At 41.4% G+C, this 13,409-nt stretch overlaps 1 protein-coding gene across 8 annotated transcripts in view; it reads right to left on the reverse strand.

Moving 5' to 3' along the window:
• Window positions 1-13,409, reverse strand: part of DPF3 (double PHD fingers 3) — a 189,588-nt gene that overhangs the window by 118,603 nt on the left and 57,576 nt on the right. Inside the window, exon 1 of one of the 8 annotated variants that reach the window (XM_021533591.2) lies at window positions 2,461-2,583. The exons of the other annotated variants lie outside the window; for them this stretch is intronic. The gene's annotated coding sequence lies outside the window, so the exon portion shown is untranslated. Of the gene's footprint in view, window positions 1-2,460; window positions 2,584-13,409 lie in introns of those variants that run through there. 8 annotated transcript variants of the gene reach the window in all.

Consider the following 13,409-nt stretch of genomic DNA (forward strand, 5'->3'; position numbering starts at 1 on the left):
GAGAAACAATAAGAGACTGCAACCAGACTGTTTCCTCTCCTTCCCTAAATCTCCTTTGAGTCTGTGAGAATGACTGCAGCAGATGTCAGGACCCATGGGGATCACTCCTTTCGCTTTCATATCTCTTAAAAAAAGTAACCTAGAAAATAGAAGAAATATTGGAGAAAAAAGAAAAATTAATTAATATCTCTGCTTTGACACAGGGAATGAATGCAAAGGTGAACACCACCTTGTAAAGCCCTGGTATGTAAATATACAGAAGCCAGCGGGAGGAATTTTTCTGGGCCTGGTCCAACAGGAGCAAACATTTACAGGATCTGACTGGATTAACCTGTGGTTTCCACTTCAGGATACAAAGGGGAAATACAATAAGCAAGCACAAGGCAAGCAGCAGTTGTGAGGAACATCCCTGTGCTTCTGCAACACACACAACACAACCAGAGCTGGCTTGCAATCACACCTGGCAAGCGCCCTGGTTCTGGGAACATCCCCAGAAAGTTCTCCATATGTGTGTGTGGATGTGTGTGTGTGGATGTGTGTGTGCTTGTACCAGGGGGTGTTTCTCACCATGCAGCACTGAACATACAAGAGTTCATCCGTTTCTAAAACATCATATCTGATTTGGCATTACTCAGGTCACCAGAGAGAAATCAACAAATATTAGTCAAAGGCATTTTAGACCAGATTCACTGCCACCGGTGTAATTCCCTTGAAGTCCATGGAATTACACCAGAGAGAAAGAGGCTGGCTGCTTAACCTTGGTGGCTTGCCAAATTGTACATCTGTGTTGGTTCTTTTGTTTTGGAGACAAAATTCTACATATTGTAGTTATGAAACAGGTTAATTTTTCTTGTAGAAAAATCATATTCTCAAGAAGTTCATTCTATCCACTAAGTCTATTTCACTCTATTCCACACACTCACAGAGGCCACTATGCTTTTTCAGACTTGCAAATATTTGAAGGTGTACAGACACTGATGATTTTACACACCCCATAGTAGAAGTCCCCCCCTGTCACAGATTAATTTAGCAATGACAAAGTTGGATGAGCCTTCAAATCTTTCCAAGATTTATGTAAGGCATTTTAAAAGAAACATTGAAGTTGAAACCGAGTGTTTTGGCTTTGTGCATCAGGAGCAAGAGGAAGCCAGGAACTGCAGAAGAGGAGACCAAGTTCTGACCACAGAACACACTTGTGTCCATTTACAAAAGGGAAACTGAATGTATTCAAGGAACACTCCTTGTTAGCAGAGAGGGTTTAATCCAGATTTTTCCAAAATCTGTAATCCCCTCCCTTATAACAGCAGGTTTCAAAAACACAATCATTTGGAGGTTTCCCATTTCATCATTCTGGTAAACCTACTCAAAGAGAAGGAAGTTGTGTGAAGAATAAAAAAAAAACAGTCCGCAACTGTTTTAATTTGATGGGCCAGTTAGGAACCATCCATCCAGACCATTTAGTTGACTCAAAAAGTAAAACGTAGTTTACAGCAAAAAAATACACACATCTAATCTAGATTAACCTATGGGTTAAAATATATCACCAGCTCTGAATATTATCTTGAAGGTAGCAACAATAGAAAGCAAACCACTGATGACACAGCTCCTCCACTAGTTAGGAGCCAACATTCATCTCCTGGGTACAACTGAGATGAACTGGGCCCTTCAGCCTCTCCTTAATATTTCTCAAGCACCCAATACTATCCTCAGCACCTTGTCTAGCAAACACAAGAGCCAGCACCAAAAGCACTGTACAACACAATACTCAACAGCAGTCTCCCACACCTGCACCTGGAGGGCAAAAACAAATCCTTTTAGAGGAAAACGTGTGAACACTGCAGCCAGGGACCATGTTAGTACACGTTTATGCAATGCCTTGTGCAGCAGGGCTCACATGCAGAGTGGAGCCCTTTGGCACAGATTTCTTCTCTCTGAATTTAGGAAAAATCATGCAAGACAACAAAAGACCCAACAAATATGGTTCAGGAAAGAATAATTTATCTGCTTTCTCTGTAAACACCAGTAACTCATTACTTGGTTTTCATGTTATTTTAATCTGAAAGGCAAACCTGCTATATGGGAATGAACTCGGCCAAAACCAAAACAACAGGGCACCAGTGTAACTGGGAAAAAAAGACCAACAGTCTGAGAAGGGGAAGTACTTAGCATGTACCATGGGAAGGAAAAAAATTAAAATAAAAAAGACAAGGAAGAACACTAATTAAAGACACAATGTGGATGCAGGAGAACACACAAAGATCCCCCCCACCTCACCCCTGCCATCCGTATGACAGTGCCGCTTTGTGGAACAGAACAATAGGTACATTATACTAACCTATAATTATCCCAAGAAGAATGATAGCAAAGTCAAGGCATTGCATGAACATTGGAATATTGGATACAATCCCATAAGAAGCAAGAGGGTGGAGGAGGAGCTTTAAAAAGAGATTGAAACCTTACCAGCACAGAACATCAAAGACAAAATTTCATGTTCTCTTCACATTTATTTGGGTTTTCCTTTTATTTGATGTGATGATTTAAACGCAGTTCCCTTTTTCATGTATTTCTTGGCTTCTTTATGCTGCAATTGGTTCCAGCACTGTAACATCCTCCTTTAACAGCATGGTGGATTTGGCATGAGCAGGAGCTCAGCCCAGTGCATGACTGCACCATGTGTATAAGCAACAGGAGGTGAGAGCAGGGGATGGAGATGAGCGCCAGCTCCGGACAAAGAAAAGCAAAGGGGCTGGTGATTCAGTGAATACATAATCCAAGGTTACCAAGGCACAAGTCACACAGGCATGCAATACCTGTGCTCCCATTCCAATCAGATAGCAGGGTTTGAAATACAGGAAGCAGTGAAGCACAACTCTACACCTGTTTAAAACACGCTACTTGCATTCATATTGTTATGCAATATTAGGGAAGTACTAAAATAAAGACTTGGAGTTATGTGGGTTTTTTGCTTCTTTTGTCTGTTTTTAAGAGACAGTATGTTACATTAGACACATCCTTGGCCCAAAAAGAGTGGAGCAACCTATAAATTCTGCAAAATCTGAATGTTCCTTCTCTAATTTTTCTTTTAATACAATAGTAACTATGACAACCTGGTATAAACAATTATCACTTGGTCCATGGACAATTAAGGGGTATGCAAAAAAAGTAGAGAAACATAAGCACTTTTCCCTTTAGTCCTTCTAAGTGAACCCTGGTCCTCCCTGTAGATACTACAGATTGAGCCGTTGCTTCCTCCAGAGAGAATGTCCAATGAGTTCAGCACACTGTGCGAAGATGTTTTTAAAAATCCTGAAAACAATGAAGATCAGCCCTTGTTAGTTGCCACACAACTTGTACCCAGCTGCACACAAGCCTGTGTGCTCCTGATGAAGGCCTCCTGACTGCAGCATGGTCAGAGATACTTCCAGTGAGCTACAGGGTGGTTCTGCACTGTAGAAAGGAAATACCAATACAAACAGTCATTAAAGATATTTACAGCCCTGTAGTGACAGGCTGCATTGCAGGGCAGCACTCAAGCTCTGTTCCCTATTGGATTCAGACCTCATTATTGTGCAGTGTTGGAAAGGGAATACAATAGCACCTACTTGACACAAAGCAGGACACCTCTGACCAGCCAGCTGATAGTGTTTAACCTCTGTGGGAAGAGCTCAGAGCTGCTGCTGAGTCCACCTAGGCCCAGAATGGGGCAAAGACCAAATTTAGCAGAAACCATGTGACCCTGCAGCAGTGCAGGAGACAATCAGCAGCATCTCACCTTTGTGAGGGAAGCTCCTGTGGAGCTAAAAAGGCAAAGAGAACTAGAAGGGACTGTTTTGCATGGAGGTAAAAGTTAAATTTGCCCCACCCAAGGAAGGAGTTCCCAGGTTGGAAGTAACTTGGGACTGGGTTACTGACTCTTAAGTGAGGTCCTGTCCTTCAGCTGTGTGACCACCAGACCTCTGTCTTTGTAATTGGGGATCAGTTCCTGAGCCATCCTACTGCAAGGGGACGTGAGAGTGGGGCTGAGCCTGAACTTGGCAGGCAGTCAGAGAAACTGAAAGCAGCTTTTGCACACCAAAAGTCTCCAGTATTGTAATTTTGGGAAAATAAAGTAGGTGTATGCATTCTCTCTGCATATATCCCACTTGCAGCCCTGCCTGCAGCCACCACCTAAAAGTCAGATCCCATGCTCTAGAAAATAAGAGTTTACTAAGCATTCTCCCATTCACTTTGCTAATGGGTCCCTAATCCCCTCTCATTTTTTGCTGTCCCCAAACCAGCAGGGAGAGGAATGGAAAAGATACAATACATTCCTGTGCTCCATCATGCCTCCTCACACCAAGCAGACAAAAAGACAGTAACATCTGCAAGAAAGATAAGCCACTCTCTGCCTCCATTCAGCGGAGTGGGGGCCTCTCTGTTCTTGCTAACAGGTGTTAATACAGAAGGGACCAAGAAGTGCCCTCAGTTGCACCACATTAAGAAGAAAAAAATTAGCATCACTCCATTAACATGTGAAGGATAGTTCCTGATGTCATGCTCCTGAAGCTGTGAGCAGAATCTGGCATACAAGCAATTACAGAAGTAATTTAGAGAATTACAAGAATCATCTAAGACAGTCAAAACAACAGGGCAAAAATACAGCTTATTTAAAGAGAATGATGGATAGGGCAGTGCTGACCCTTTTTTTCAATCTACAACAGATAACCTCAATAACTACAACCATTTTTATTTGGACACTATGTAATGGAAAACTTACTCTTGCCATTCACACTTCTCTCACTACAGACACTCAGCTGACCTCATAGTCCTCCTCCCTCTGCCACATCCACACATACACAACTTGCTTCTCTGGGCAGAGCAGCAACTCATATTTCATCTGTACCATGGGCTTCATTTGTAACTCTGCCCACCAAGTGTTGTCAAAAGGCTGGAAAGGATACTGGAATGAAATCTATGCAGCTCTTTGGCCTTCTGAACGATTACAACTATGTAACTTAAACCCGCTAATGTGCTAAGCATTTTCTGGCAAAGCTGGTGGGTTACTACGGTATTTTGGGAGGGGGCAGGAGCTTGAAAAGATGTCTGCCTTGGGGAGGAGGAGAAGGAAGGAGACAAAATGTAGCAAAGTGAATTGCTCAGCAGTCTGATACTCAGCTAACTCCTCAAACTTGCAGTAACACGGGTTACGTTTCAAAGATTCAGAAACAGCTTCCCAGGACAAAAATAAACTGGTGTGTTCCTGCCAGGTGGATACACAGCACTGCCTTTTGATGAATGTCTTTTGATTTTCTAGAAGTAGTAATGCCCTTCCTCTTGCCCTGTTCTGACTTTAGTCAAAGCAATGTCTTGCAGGTTTATTCTCATGCTTTCCATTTTTTTCAGTAGAAATCACTCTATCTTTACATCCTTTTTTGACTTAAATCAAATGAGAGCCTGAGAGAAAGCCAGCCCAGAAGCACCACCAGGCTTTGTTATGTGGAAAACCTCCTGGTCTGAAAGGGCTGACCAACTGCTCACCATTCCCACTAAAGCAGGGAGCCGGGCAGGTGCTGCTGAGAAGCCTGGCAAGGCATGGGGAGCCTGTCAGAGCCCCAGGCAGGTGCCTCATGCAGGATGCCCCCACAACTTACCACATCTCCTCTTGTAAGAACTTTTGTACGTTTCCTTCTCACCCATTGTTCGCATACATTTTTATAAGAACCAGAATATTGAAGAAGTGCTAAACTGTCACAATAAGGAACAGCAGGGAACAAAAGTACACCAAATCCTACGGTATTTGACATCCACTCCACTCATACATGTGTAATGCTGAAAAAAGGGAACATCTCTGGAACAAAAGAGGTGCAGCCAGAAAGCCATGGCTCACTCAAATTACACTACTGAGCAGGGCAGTTTTGCAAAGTAACAAAATTTCATGCTTAAAATTTTGTTATGGCCGGTCTATTAAGGAGGCATAAAAAGTGCATTTGTTATATGTCTGGTAGATAAAAAGACACAAAATCTGTCTTCCTTGAGGAAGCTCATTTATCGTGTGAGTTTCTTTACCCAATTAACAAGGAGCAGGAAGAGAAGAAATGGCTTCAAGTTGGACCAGGACAGGTCTAGGTTGGATACTTGGAAAAAAAGTTTTTCACCAAAAGGGTTATCAAGCACTGAAACAGACTGCCCAGAAAACTGGTTGAGTCACCATCCTTGGAGGTATTTAAAAGGCATTTAGATGTGGAACTCAGGTGCTGGATTAATAGCTGGACTCAATTATTTCAATGGCTTTTTCCAACCTATATGATTCTGTGACAGTCAACATTATGTGCAAGAGTAGTTTTTGACCTGAGAACATGTTAAAATACTGAAACAGCACATAGCTGATTAGTAGCACTGGAAATATACAGAAACAAACTGAAGAGTCAGTCTTATTGTAAAACCAAGACCTCAGCTTTTTCTTTAAACCTAGCACATTCTGGAGGACTCATAATGATCTCTCTTTGCCCTCTAACAGAAACAGATCGAAACTAAATCATTGCACATGGGAACTTTTAGTGGGGAAAACTAAGAGTAAGCAGAAATGGCTGCTTAGCAGAGCTACAAGGAAGCAAGAGAGAAGCAAGTAGGCCCCTTCTCCAGACCTGTGTGCACTTTCATTAATGTCACAACAGCCCCTGTTTGAAATAAAATTAAACACCACCTCTTCATGCCCCTCAATATCATCAATACTTTTTTCCTGCTGGCATTGTGGCTTGCTCTTTCCCTTCTGGAGGTCTGAAGACTACACAGGGCCTAGGGATATATATCAAAAAGAAGCAAACAGTAGTCAGTTTCACTACTAAGACATTTCAGACAACATCCTGCCCTTGTTCTCCCAGCTGTGGGCTGCTAGATCAATTGCTTTGTGTCATCTCCCTATCCTGCAGGTGCTACCTGATATAACCTACTTAAGGATAGAGTCTTAGTGAAAGTCAACACTCTGCCACACACATGAGGAAAATAAGCAACACTGAAGGCTGCTGAGCTCTATTTTTTATCACTGAAGGCTGCAGACCAAAACGTGCAGCACAAACTTAGCGTTACAAAGTGGCAGTCCCGATTTCTGAAGGAAGGTCTGCACCAGGCCAGAGAAACTTGCTGACTGCCAGCCAAGTGTAAATGCTGCAAACTTTCGTGGTCAACACAGGCACCTGGTTTCAATCTACAAACACTGCCTATCTCTACAAACCTCTCCTCCTGAGGGCTTTACTGAATTATACCCCACAGGAGCCCCTTGAGAGATTTATCTGCTCTTCTGCTGATAGAGAAGCTAAAGTCATGGGGACAACAGGAACCATCTCCAAGCACAGGACCTGCTACATTACCTTCAACACCTGCACTATTTTAATCAACCAGACATGCTTTATCTGCTTCCTTGCCTACTACACGGCCATTCTGTGCCTTCTGTGCCACAGTCCTGCAATCAGTTAAAGACAGCAGTAGTTTGCATTGACCTTGAAATAAATCTCCTCTACCCTTCTCCTCCCACTATTCCCATCATGTCTGTCTTTCCCCCTATGCCACACAAGATCTCATACAATCACTAAATGTAAAAGAATTATGTAAAAACAAAGCAAAATGTTTTAAGCACAATGCTTTAACCACTTACTAACTTTTTCTTGCCTCTTACCTTAACCGCTTCACATCACCAGATGTGAAAGGCAGTGTCAGGTTGGGACATATAGTCAGGAACTGCTGGCAGACAAGACTGCAGGACTGGCTAAAACAAATTGCACACCTACATCATCAGTCAGCAAGTCCTACACATCTTGCACAGAGACAGTATTTCATATTTTCAAAGACATGTATGCAAGGAGGTTTTAGGAGTTGTCTCCGTTGTTTCAATGTACCTCAAGGATCTTCACCCTCACTCCCAGAAGTCATTAACTTGTTAACTCAACCTCATTTACTCTGTTAGCCCCTTTACAGTTTCTGCCATCCATGCTCCAAGACAAGTATGTTCATACAGACACTCTGAAGAGGACAAGACAGTTTTCCCAGGAACATTATCAGTGTTACTGTGCCCACTACCTTGGGCCTTCCATAAGGCCACAAAGTTCAACTTTCCTGCTATTTTTTCTTGCAGCACTGTTCCTCTACCCCCTTTTCTCTCATTCTGCACTACCAACCATACATCCTTCTATCTAGCCACTCTGTCCAGTTTATCTCTGCATGCAAGCAACATATTAGCATACTTCCAAGAGCGAATATAACAAAAACATGGCTGGATCTCTCATTAAGAGACTACCCTTGACAGAAGCCCAGATGTGGTTCCCTATTCACCTAGATGATATTGTGAAGGTGCACCAATAGAGCCTGCAAAGAAGAAAGATGCAGTGTTTAGTGGGAGCTCCACCTGAGAGACAGAATAAAAATTCCTTCAAACGGATAATCTGCACAACCCCGTCAACAGGAAGAACAATTACTCTTGTGCATTTGTCAACATATCAGCAAAAAAATATCTCTCTTTCAAAAAGAACCATTCATAAGAAACAGGCATAACCCTTGTGATACTGCTCACACTGGATGCACCATACCAGAATATGGAGTTTGACTCTGCATGTGCTGTGACTTTTTACCCCCTCTCTCCATCTTCGCACACTACAGAATCCCATTATACTAAATCCCAGTGGTGATTCAGAAAGGAAAATTTATGAACATTGTATTCAATTTAAATTAATGTTGCTGCCAGTGGAAGCTATATAGGCAAAACAAGGCTTATGTAAAAAACTATGAAAGGAAATTGCTTTGTCACATGTCCTCTAAGTGCCATCATGCTACATGGAGAGTCTGCCACTTCTCACTTCATTCCCAAGGCCTTTGCCAGAAGTTGCCACCCTTGCCAAGGGGCTTGTGCAAACATTCCCTAACTATCAGTTGAGACAAACTCAAGTAAAGAGACCCACTGCTTAAATTATTTGTTTATGCTAATATGAATCTTTTAAAAAAGAGATCTAAAAGAAGCTTAGGTGGCACACCTCGGGGATATTCATTTCCAGCAGAGAAGCAAAGGCAAGTTAAAGGAACAAATGCTTCAGCTGCACAACTGCAGCTCAGAATACATACATATATTGCCTTGGCCTACAGCCATGCAGCGTGATGCAGATAACTACAGAGTCACATGTTTGGTTCAAGTGTAATGACTTCAGCTCTTCATCAAGCTATGATATGAAAACAGTGTGTCTATAAATAAATAAATATGCCTCTCCAATGCTCTCAGTAGCCTCAACAATCTTCTGTTATGTGTTAAAACAGACAGAAAGTTTGCTGCTTCTGGATCAGCTCACACTGCATCCAGTATAACCACCAAGTACTTGTACATCAAGTACTTGGTGATGTCTCAAGTACATCAACAGCAGAAGGATTTCAGAACAGCCCCTAACTACCAAAGCCCCGCTGACTCAAGAAATAAATCAGAATCTCTTGGGATGCTCTGCAATTTATAAAAAATCCCAGGCGGCACAGAGTGCATAGCTGGTATTTCATGAAGCAACATTCTGCCCTCACTTCTGAGTCACTGTTGAACCAAAGCCCACACTTGATGTTAATGGAACAGTGTGCAGATGCCCAAATCACCCCTGAGGTGGAGGTCCTGACAGACGACGATTGCTTGAGATTCTGTAGAAATTATCATATGAGTAAAACGGACACCAGGAGCAGACCACACTCCACTAAAACTCATCAGTGAATTTGACCTCATGAAAACAAAATAAAAAGATATTCCTATAGGAAGAGGGAAGAGGAGCTGGGTGGTAATTTTGTAATACTCATGCTAGGCTGTGAGCTCTCCTGGAAAAGCATTTGCCTTCTGTTCCATCCACAAGAAAAGCTTCTCTACAGTGGGGTGGGAAGGGTGGAAATCTCTTGTAACAAAGCTTCCAGTAATAGGAATACAATCAACTTCAAAGTTCATATTCCTATCAAAAGGCTTTTAACCTCCTGTTAACAGAAGTCATGCTGAAGGTCACTGTACACTAGAAGACACTAGGAAAAGAAAAGCTAACACACCTCTGTTTGCTTACACTGCAGTTTTGAAAATTATTTGCTTAAATCTGGATATAGCCATTTTCCACAACTTTAATACAGAGATGAGGAAAATAAATAGTTTCAAACAACTAGAAGGCAAATCTAATGCCTGAGTCTTCTGACTCTGAATTTCATGCTAGCAGTCCCTTTTAATGCCTCCAGTTCAGAGTATTTTTCCATTTTCTTCCTCCAAAATTTGTACAGCCAGAAACAGACACCATATTTCCATGTTGTAACTACCCTTATAAATATTTTATAATGTACATATAGTTGTACTTGAATAAACCCTATATAGGAAATTAATAAGTAAATGTTTAGCCTATAGATAACTCTGTGAACTAAAATAAACTGCCTTCTCTTACACACCAGCAATTTGAGGCAGGCACACAAACCTGGCTGATTGTTTCAGGTCTAACTTACTGCTTTGGGAGGTTTTACTGCAGCTTTCTAGCCAGCCACCTTGGAATCGCACTAGCAAATTATTTCAGTTGTGATTTGGACACAAACTGCCTGGTCTGGCACTGCCTAGTTTGAGCTAAGATTCCACTTGAGCACAGCCCCACTCTGTGAGAGCAGAAACATCTGCTTTTCCTGCAGGCTCACTATCCCTCAAGAACACTTTCACACTATTTTGCCTATTCTTTGGCTACTCCTTTTTGCAAGCAGGAATGTAAAAGCAACGGAGGAAGTATTTTTTACTTTTAAGAAATCTGTCATCCAAGATGCTTCAATTCTAGTAAAGCTTCCATTTTCTTCTTATTAAATCTAAATTTATTTTTCTATTCCTAACTCAGGCTCCCTGATGTACAGTACAAAAATGAGAATTTGCACAACTGCCTCTGCCTAGTGTACTTAACTTTTGCCCTTTATACTAATGGGACAAGTGAGAAGTGAACCCCAAGTTGTACTTATCTATCAGATGCCAAAGTACCATCAACTGGTGTAGGTCAACAGACACCTTGACCACCATATTTTTCTCTATGTGGTTCATAGTTAACTAGGAAGATCCATTAACGAAAAAGTTACTGGCAGCTAATAGCATCCTTGTGAAGCATGAAAAGCCCCAGTTCTGAGCCATTTAAATGTGTAGTGAAGACTAAAAAAATTCAAGTTTTTCAGCCACACTTTTTAATAAAGAGGAGGAGGGGAAACCACAAAGAAATACATTGAGAGAATTTAATGAAACTTGCATCCTCACACAGTGTCTTGGGAATCAAAATTCCATCAGTAGCAGTCAGATTACAATAGCATCAGCACCTGTACTACAGTAAGCCTATTTCTTCAGGACCATATGCGTCAAAAAGCAAGTTACCTAAAGAGATTGTACCAATTTCTGCTGGGCATAAAAGTCCTCATCTAGCATCAGCTGCAATGGTGATGGTACCACTATACCAGAGGTTACTGACCCAGTTTTGTTGAAGAAGGTTTCCAATTTTCATTGAGCAAAAGAAACTGGATTAGGTTGAATAGTGTAAAGTGGTGGCCAGAACTAGACCAGTTGATGTCACCTGAAATGAAAGCACACAAACTGCTCTGCTAGGAGGCTGTGGCAGCAGCAATTTCTGGAAGTATGGAAGTCACAAGTTGCTTATAATTGCAACATCACTCATCAAAGGTGTCTATTTCTGGACTAAATGCATTGGTTAAAACATATATGTGTTTAACACAGTGTCTTTCTATATGATTTTATTTTGCTTTAGATAAGTAATACATTGATTTACGTTAAATTAACTGTTTAGCAATTTACTTTCTAGCTGAAATAATAAGAAGAATCCAGTTATCTCACACATTCAAGGCCTAGTAATGGTAGATTAGCAGGGTAGCCTGTAGGAAAGCTTCCATTCCTGATGACAATATTAGACAAGCTCATCAAGAAGAAGATTTAACTCAAGAGATCTGCAAATCCAGCAACAAAAATCCAGAACTAACTTCAGTCAAATCTATTTAAATGTGGAAAGAAACAAGTCTACATGGCAACAACAAACCTGTAGTAAAGTGTTTTGTCTCATTTGTCCTAAAGAAGGCCTTGCCTCTGATGTGGAAAGCATTTACAGGGTCACAGAGTACAAGATATTCTAATGATAAATCTTTGATCCATTAATTTGTTTCTAGAGATAAAATTTATTTCTGATATGTTTCCACTGAAGTAAGAGTTGTACCAAAGATGAACTCCCTGGTTAAATATTGTTTGGAGAAAATACCATGTTACAGGAACAAAAAATGGAGATTTCATACCATGTAACTGCTAAGCATATTTTCTAGCAGAAAAAAAACAGGGTTGTGGAGAAATTAAAGTGGCAGTTGACCTTAGAAAAAAAATCAAGGTACATGTTAAGACTTCAACACTTGCTTTGCAGTATATCAGAGTTACACTTGTTGTATTAGCTAAAAATACTAGGTGAGAGCACTCTAATTGAGCTATATATTTGAGAACTTGAACTCTTGCCTCTTGCAAAGAAAGCAACACCTGTTCATAAGAATTAAATGGATGGACCACTCACTGTTTAGAAGTGACTGAAACAATAACCAAGCCTGTGTTCTGCATTTGCTTTAATTCCCTCAATGGCCATTCTTATCCTTGGCTCAAACATGCTCTGGAGCTTGTGACTGGCTCTTGCTAAGCTCTGGTCTCTCACACAGCAGGAATTCCAGATGAAAATTTTTACTTACTCCTGTGATGTATTTTGTTCCAGTGCAAATCCCAGGGACAGTGAGTGAAGCTGTTTCTCAGGTGAACATGAGCCCATCACGTGGAGACAGAAATTCCCAACCAGTCATCCAGTACTTTCACCAGTATCCTTCAGGACAGCCTGTGGCACAGGGTCTTCCAGCTACAGATCCCTGACTTCCCTTCCCCACTATTCTCATGAGTACCTTTGTGCTTACAAGAGATATACTGAGATTCCTGCTGGAAACTGCTTCCCAAAATTCCATCTTAGATTATGCAAGACACTCACTCAGGGGCTGATGTGTAAATGTGAAATAATTTGTTTAAATATATATTTCTTTGGCCAGCCTTGTGCTGTGCCCTGTCATTCAGTAAAGCCACATTAGAATCCTGTCTCCGACTTTTTTGTTGAGTTTTTTCTTTCCTCCCTAGAGTGACAGGCTAATTAAGGAGTGACAGAGACTGGCTCAGAAGAGTCCTGTTCAAATATCAAAGCAACAGATGCAGCAAGACAGACAGACCTTCACTGCTAGCTGAAGCAGCTCTATCCCAGTGCACCATGCCACCACTGGCTTGTCACATAACATGAAAGGGACTTTGGTTTTCTTTTATCACCTCTCTAAACCAAAAGAACTGTGCAAGTTGTAGGAATTAAACCAGTGAAATCCAGGAACAACACAAGAATCAGGTCTTT

The sequence above is a fragment of the Lonchura striata genome, chromosome 6, assembly GCF_046129695.1.
Source record: "Lonchura striata isolate bLonStr1 chromosome 6, bLonStr1.mat, whole genome shotgun sequence".
Lineage (NCBI taxonomy): Eukaryota > Metazoa > Chordata > Aves > Passeriformes > Estrildidae > Lonchura > Lonchura striata.